Genomic DNA, 8,369 nt, shown 5'->3' on the forward strand with positions numbered 1-8,369 from the left:
CAACGGGCGTCTGACGGCTTGAGGAGGGACCCGCACGCAGCCGGTGCTGGCTCTGCTGCCAGTGCGCCGCTCCCACAAAAGGTCTCTGTTTGCTAATTTTAGCTCTTCTGAATTACTGCTCACATTAGCGCAAACCTGCCTTCTCCACGGAAGTCTCCAGGTTGCTGCCGCCTGGACCTCTCGGAGTACTGCGGAGCCACAAATCTGATGGTTAAAAAGCCCATGAGGAGCATGCAACAGCTTTAAATCAGCACTAGCACGGAAAAGGCCAGAGAGGGCAGCATGGCGAAGCGTGCTGCAGAGACTCACAAACCAGTTGTCAGAGAGCCACTGAGGAAGAGGAAGGAGAAAATGATGCTCTGCATAAAATTTATAGCAGGTTGTGGTGCCCACCGGCTCCCTCACCAGTGAACGGGTGCAGGATATATCCTAGTTTACAAGTTTCTGCCTTTTCTCCATCACCTCAGCTCCTTCTTCCAGGCAGCAAATGCCGGTACAATCAACATGCAAAAGCCATTTAACAAGGAAGAGCAATCCTGATCTAATCCCCAGACTGAGGGCTTGGACAGAGCTCAAAAAGCAGAGCGTGGCAGCCCAGCTCTACGTGAGACAGCTCAGGGGATGAGGTCAGGCCCCAGACCCCGCTGGCGCCACCGGGTGTCACTCGGTCATGGTGGCTCCTGCACCCTAGCAGTGATGGTGTGCATGGTGAGGGGGTTTGTTTTGTTGTTTGCTTGTTTGCTTCAGATTTGGAGAAATCCTGGCAGAATCCTTCCCAGGCCGAACCCCCTGTTGGAAATGCAGTCAGACACTACCTACATCGTTAACAGAAATACAGTGACACTGTGGCTACGCAGGGCAGGCACCCATCCTGCATGGGAGAGCCAGAGATCAGCAGCCCCCAGCCCATCCCAGGGAGCTGAGCAGTGCCTGAGACTCCCCCGAGAAGACAGCTGGGATTTTCTCAGTGCCTTGGCAAAGCTCAGACCCCTGTGCCATCAACCCCTCAGGACACCTTGAGGAGGTTCAGCTGATGCCACTGCATGGGGTCACCATCCTTACAGGAGGTTGCTGTTTCCAGGTCAGCCCCCCTTGGCCATATCTTTGGTGGGACGCGCTGCCACAGGCATCTCTGCCTCTACTCAGAGGGTTTTAGGAGCTCTCCAGTCCCTCCTCTCTCAGTGAGAAAGCGAGAAGCCAGGTGCAGTGATCCTGTAGAGCTATGGCTCAGCCGCAGCAGCCTGTCAGCTATCTTCTGTGCAGTGGACCTGGGAAGATGGGGGCTGTGGAGAAGGACTCCACTCACTGCTGTCCTTCTGGCTGCTCTGAACTTGCAGCCTGAACGCATTGCCTGTGGTGAGGAGAAAGAGCTTGCAGCTGGGAGGGTAGGGCTGGAGCAAAAAAGCCCAAACCAGTAAAACCAAAAGGCATTGGATCTGAACTGGGTAGAGACACTTGGCTTTGCTGCCTGGGAAGAGAACAAAGTAAAACAGTGACTTTTTATTTCATCGGATGTGTCCCCTTGTTGAGCCCTATCCACCGACTCAGGCATGACTGAGCTCTCACTGGGCTGGAAAAGCAGCACAGTGCCAGGGGAAGTAACTTCTCTTCCAGACCTGTGCATTTTCTTTGTACATTAAACTTGGCCTGTAAGGCTAGCTCTGCAATCCCGAATCTTCAAATGAGTAACCCGCTGGAGAATCCTTATGTTGGAGACGTTAGGTGAACCAGAAAGAACCCAATATGACTTTGAAATCTCAGCATGGGCCTGCATGGTTGGCAGTAAGAGAAAACTGGGCCCCCTCCCCTAACCTGTAAAGAAGAATAATTGCCTTGGAAATAATTCAGACACAATAAATGAGGGATTTGTTCATATTAACTGTTTTCAATTGCAGATTTATAGTCTAAAATTAAGCAGATGTTGAGTGTTGAACAGAATGCTTAAAAAAGCAATGGCAAGTTAAAATCCTAGTTTCTCTGCATGTGGCAGTCTATATTAATTGTATTCCAATAAATAATTGAAATTATAATAAAAAGGAGCAAGCTGCTACTTAAGAATATAGAAATATTTAATAAGTTAGTGTGGAAAAAACAGTAATAGATTTTCAGGTCTTCCAAAATGGTGCAAATATTTTTGGATACAAGATAGACAACTTACAAAGGGATCTGCAAAGTATTTTCTATGTCCTTTAAGGAATTTATTTCAAATAAGGAATTCAGTCTTGAAATAACGTCAACCTTTATTTTATTTATTTATTTGAGTCCCTGAACTCGTGTTCTGAAACAAGACAAAAATCTCTATGAGTTTGTCTCAATATCAACATTACGTTCCTCTCATTTGCCTCTCTTTCACAATAGAGATGAGAGATAATTCTGCTAGACCAAATAAAAAAAGATATTGATGATCGCTGGTAGAAGTGATATGCAGAGCCCAACTTACCCTGCCTTTTATTAATCTTTAGAAGAAAAGGGCTATGTGAGCTGTGCGATTCAAGCTCTGTATCATGCTATTTGTGTTGTTCATCACAAAACCAGTCTGAAAACACTTGCACTGTTATCCAGCTGCAAGGCAGAGCAGGGCTCAGCAGCTAACCAAACTGGCACCAGCCCGAGCGCGCTCTCAGCTCCCACAGAGGGCAGAGGAATAGAGGACATTCACTTTAGGTACAGAGCTGTGCAAGATCAGCCCTTACACTATCCAGGAAACCAGCGACAGGCAATGAAAGCAGGAAGTAATTTGGAAACTGATACGGAAAGCCCCCATTTACCTTAGGTTTGGATTAATTTTCAAAAAAATTCCAGGGATTAAAAATAAGCAAACATGGGAAATGAAAATCTTGTACCTATTTAAAAAAAATGCACAGATTTATAGAAACAGTGTCACGAGAGCTGGAGAGGCTATTGTTTTCATCCCTCTGCTGCAAGACAGGAACAAAAATATCTGGGTTATTCCTGATATGCCTCTCACAGGGTCTCCAAGATGGAGAAGCTACAGAAATCTGCTTCATTTCTTCAATCTATGATTTTAATCCATTTCTTTTTGTCGCGTTTGCCACATACAGTGAGACCAAATTGTTTCCTTTAGCTCAGTCTTGCATACTAGATTGGAATCATGTGACTTTTACTTTTCCTCTCTTTAACCTAAGCATCCCCAACACCTTCAATCTTTTCTCATAACTCCTGCTCCCCAGGCTCTTGTTGCTCCCTCTGCACTTCTAGGAAGTCCACATTTTCTAGCAGCTTCTGGTAAACATGGGTGCTTGCTGGCCTGGCAGCTGTAGATGCTTACTGCAGAATTTCAAGATCAATTATAGCCACTGTCCACTTATCTAGGAATACAATGTCTCAACAGGTCATTACCACAGCCGGAAGGAAATCAGAGATCCTCTTCTGAAGAGCTGATCTCCAACAAGGGGTGAACATGTAACTTGGTCCTGAGGTGGTCAGTAAAGGGACACAGGAAGCAAAACAGAGTGATGTGGTCAGAAGCCTTTTAACAGGAAAGGTGAGACCACCAACTATTTTCACAGAAGTCCCCCAATCCCTAACAGATGGTGATAATAACATCACGTACCAACACCACGTACAACGGAGGCTGGATATGAACTGGCAAGTATGAAGTGGCACAGGGCTCTTAAATTCACTAGCATTCATGTCAGTTATATACTCCTAATAAGCTTCTTTCTCCAAAACAGACTTACAATTTTTAAAAAATCAAATTTTATTAGTATTATTATATTTAGTATTATATATAAAATATATGTTATATTTAGTATTTTTTAGAAAATACTAAACCTCCATTAGCCTCATTAGCTTCACTTCATTTTTTACTGTAGTATTTTGGTACAAGTGTATGGTGGAATAATTATCTTACAGATGGCACCAGATGTTTAGTTACTAAAATTAGTATGAAGTCCCTGGTGTTATTTTTAAAACACATAGTTATTTTTGTAGATCTACAATAGCCTCCAGAAAAAAGTGATCCTCAAAAGCTTCTTTCGTGCTAGGATTATGTAGCAGAAAGTAGAGCTCTAGAGTTTAATTCCTATCAATCAACAAAATTAGTTTCACACTACTCCCGGCCAGAGGAGCTAATATACACAGTACCACACGTCATCAGAGAAGGGCTTAAAATAAATCACCGAGTGGGTGAGTATTGCTACATTTCGCCATCCCCTGTATTTTTCTTCTAATTTTATAAAGCCCCAATCACTGAACTAATTATTAGAGGCACTTAAGTTGTTTTACTGATCCTAGCACCTTTCATCGAACTCGTGCAGCTCTGAGGAGCTGTTCAAACACACAGGGCTGTCCCTTGGAAACATTTTGCTGCTGTTATGAGCCCTGGATGTCCCGCAGAACAGGGAAAGATTTGAGCAGGTTTTTAAACAGAGGACAAATAAAAAGTAGATGTCTTTAAAAATACAGGCCTCCAAGGCATCTCGGGTTTCCCCCTCTGCAGCGAGCACAGAAGAATGCTTATCTTGGCTCCAAAACAGATTGATGTCTTCAGCCGGAAGATTCACTATAGCTGACAGAGAACATTTCCTTCATCGTATTGCTTCACCATGTGAGGAGATAACTCAGGCTAATAATATTCTGTCTCCTTTTTATCCTCCTATAGCCTACGCATAACTTAATTCTTAATTCCAAAGGGCTCGCAGAGGAGATTGGCCTGGTGCTAGTTTCGTTTACACACATATAAATCAAAACTCAGTCTACCAGAATAGATGGCACTACACTGGTGTTAAAAAATAAAATCCTCAGCAAGGCCAGAAAACTCCCTCTCAGCTCCCCCGATCATAAACACCATGTTATCCTGGATTCAGTCACGCCCTCCAAATTTCTAAACATCTCGTCCCATTTAAATTTGCATGTAAATAGGAGCTATCCTGATTCGCAAGAAACACAGCTTCGCCTATCCAGAAAGCATTAGTGCAAATGTAAAACAAGCAGAAAATGGCAGAGTGGTAGAAACCTGGCATCCGTGGCAATTATCTTTACTTCTACTGAACAGCATCTTTGTTTCTTAGTAACTAATTATAGTGGAACTGTTTGGAGAAAAAGACCTCGTGATATGCCTGAAAGAACCTGTGTACAGCACCAAACCAGGACCACATTCGTCCACAGTGTCAGATTCCCACTCACAACCTCCTCCTAGTACCCAAGACCGCAGGATCAGGCTTTTGAATCTTCCAGGGCCCCTACGTCACCCCAGGTACTATGGACTGCAAGGTTACCATTTTGGGATATGAACAAACTGCGTTCCTAGACCTGAAGTATTAACCCCCAAGCAGTAGTCCCCAGCCACTCAGGAAACCCCACTGACTGCAGGCACCTGCCTGACCGTGACTCGCAGCTGCATGAAAGCACTCACTATTCTGCTCTAACTCAAACACACATTGCTGCTTTCAGAAAACCCTCATTATTATTCTGGTTTTGAAGAAGGAATTGCGGAAAGCTGAATCAGAAACTTTGAAAACTGCTAGCAAGACCCCGGTTTCACTTACCCTAATCTATCATCATATTTCATCACCAATCTCATACCTGCTCAAAGCTCCAGCAATGCATCACCTCTGCCCCCTCCATTAAGATATAAAACAAGGGTTAAGTGACAGATAGTATCACTGTGGATAGCAATCTGTCTCACTCAGAAACCATTGCACCGGGAATAAAGAAAGAATTATTATACTGGTGTCAATATGATAAATTACAGTCTCTTTTTTTACCTAAAGAAGGATTTCTAGTTTTTCAACTAGCACAGAAAACTCTCCCCCCTTTCAGCACTCTGAACATCAGAGCAGTTTCTCCTGACATCCTGTTCAGAGTCTCTGCTAATGAAACTGTTTATTTTGGTGGATGGCTGATGCAGTTATTCATTACAGCACTAATCTTGGAATAAATATGAACTGAGCGCCAGTGATATGAATTCAAACTGTTCCTTCCATATATTTGTTTCCAAAAAGTAAATAAGTTTGAAAGCTCTGCTGGTTGCCCTTGTTAGGTGAACAAAATATTTAGGGAAAGTGAGTTTTCAGTGTTTCCTCACATCACACAGGTTACGCAATCCCACGTGCCAAACCCACGAAGTTTGTGGTCACGTTTCCCTCCTACAGCAGTGAGTTCACAGCTGCAGCACCAGACAAAGCAGGACTAGGAGGAACCTAAAGAAGTCACCTCCTGATTCATCATCCCCTCTCCCTAACAATTTATACCCGTGCCAGAGGTTTTCCTATAGAGTTATAGAGGAATTTAAGAAGAAATTAGATTACTTATTCTAGTGCTGATGGGAATCCATTAGAAATCTTTTCCTCATGTCCAGCCTAGGCTTCCCTTGCTTCGGTGTAACACTTTTGTTTCTTGTCCTAGCCCTACGAACCCTTTCCTTTTGTAGCATCACAACATGCTTTCAAAGACCCTTCTCACTCTCTTCTGTTCTCTAGGCTGAGCAACCTCTACCCTTTTAATCCTTCCTTGACAGGCCACTTTTTCTAGACCTCTGATCACTTTTGCTGCTTTCTGCTCCACACCTCTCAATGTATAATATCCCAAACAGGACACAGTACTCTGGTTGATGTCTCCAGAGAAGCAGTCTGCAAGGATCCTTGGGAAACTGGTGAAAGTGCTTCATGAATAGCCAGTCCCTCACTGCTGGGCACACTTTCATGACGGGTGGTTGTACCACAGAGGAAGGAATGTTCTCTGGTGTAACGAGAGAAATGTCCTTCAAAGGCTTCAAACATCAGGGCAAAACAAGCCTTTGCAGTGGGGACCAGGAAGGGGAATGCTTTTTTAGTGTTTCTAGAGAGACAAGCAGCTGGGTCTTGTATTAGCTCCTTCAGCATGCACCTCTGTCCCCCAGCTTCTGCATCATCAGAGAAAAATCATTGCTGGACTGATTTGGCATGAGGCAACCAAAAGCAGCATCAAAGGTTGAGCTAATCGATTTAGTTGTGTGCAAGTGGGGAACAGACGGGATGTATCTTGCTATTACTGCCACCTCCATGAGGGAAGAGCAATTAATATAAAAGGTTGACATATTAGAAGGTAATTTTTTCTGTGCAATTGCTTGCAACCCCAAGCAATGTCATATCTTCATATTTGTGACCATGCAAAAAATGATAACATGTAAGGGAGCAGTTTCATTACTGCAGCAGCTGGAGCAGGATTGCCAAGCCCTGGGACATACACTCCCAGGGAGTGACCTACTGCTCTCCCAGCCCTGCAGCACGTCCGTAATCTCTCTCACAATATGGTTGAAAATAGAGCTGGCTAGAGGAAAAAAAAAGGGGGGGGGGGGGGGCAGGGGAGAAAAGCAAACCAATGCAGCTTATTAGTAAAACCTTGATGAGCAAAAGTCCAATGAAGCAAAAAAAAAAAGCATCGCCAGAGGGCTTGTGAAGTCCAGGAAATAAGCACTGGCAGATCTGGCACATGTGGCTGCGTTTGCCCCTCACTCTCTGCAGCCGAGCGATGAATCTCCGAACAGCCCTCAACTCGCTTTCATACCAAATGCGGGACCTTTGCTCTCTGCACATCACATGTTTAAGGAACTGAGTGCATTTCCGAGACCCTTACCTCATGACTTCCAGATGCAGCCAACCCCTCTGCCCTTCAGGTGCTAACTTCACACTCTTTGCAAAAATATGAGTACTGTTTAACAGGTCATACCCCGGGTTTAAAAAAGAAGGCGCTCCTGGGTGGCACAGGGTGTGTTATTGCAACCCTGAACATCCCTTCTCAGCCCCTCACTTGCCCTGGGATAACAGATAATTTGGCAAGCTTGAAAATAAGGAAAGGAAGCTGGATGAGGGCGTACATAGCCTCGTACTCTTGGAGGCATTAAACATGGGCTCAGGAATACCTACCCGGGCACTGAGCCTATAAACTGTCTCCCAAAGCTTGCAAAGATAAATATGCACTGGCAACAGACCTTTCCTCCAGCGTCCCTGGGAAAGGGATGGGGACCTGCACGTTGGAGGACAGACATGGGGACTAATGCAGGGAAAGGTGCTGGTTTACGTGCAGAACCACTTGAAATGCCTTTCTCTGAAAGCTTCCCCCTTAGTCCACCAGTGTTCCTTCCTGACCCTGGAGAAGGCTCTGGGAAGTGCTGGAGCAGGAAGATATGCCTCCTCGCACGGCGCAGGCTCTCCTCCCCAGCAACTACAGTCCCTACCCCAGCTATCCTGAACCTCCCAGAAGGTATTAAAAAGCAACAGCAGACTCTCTCCAGCTTGCTATATTTAACAGCAGACCTCTAAGCACTATCCTCCCTTTCCACGCCTCTAGAAGAGCCACACAGAAACATGGGGAACGAGAGCTGGTCCTCGTTGCTGTCACGAGCCTGAAGCCCAGGTTTGCTTGCA

General features: G+C 44.9%; 1 protein-coding gene across 1 annotated transcript in view; it reads right to left on the bottom strand.

The window, feature by feature from the left end:
* Nucleotides 1-8,369, bottom strand: part of KALRN (kalirin, RhoGEF kinase) — a 368,140-nt gene that overhangs the window by 345,537 nt on the left and 14,234 nt on the right. The gene's annotated exons all lie outside the window — the stretch shown is intronic.

This window comes from Pygoscelis adeliae, unplaced genomic scaffold (genome assembly GCF_000699105.1).
Source record: "Pygoscelis adeliae isolate BGI_AS28 unplaced genomic scaffold, ASM69910v1 Scaffold227, whole genome shotgun sequence".
Classification (NCBI taxonomy): Eukaryota; Metazoa; Chordata; class Aves; order Sphenisciformes; family Spheniscidae; genus Pygoscelis; species Pygoscelis adeliae.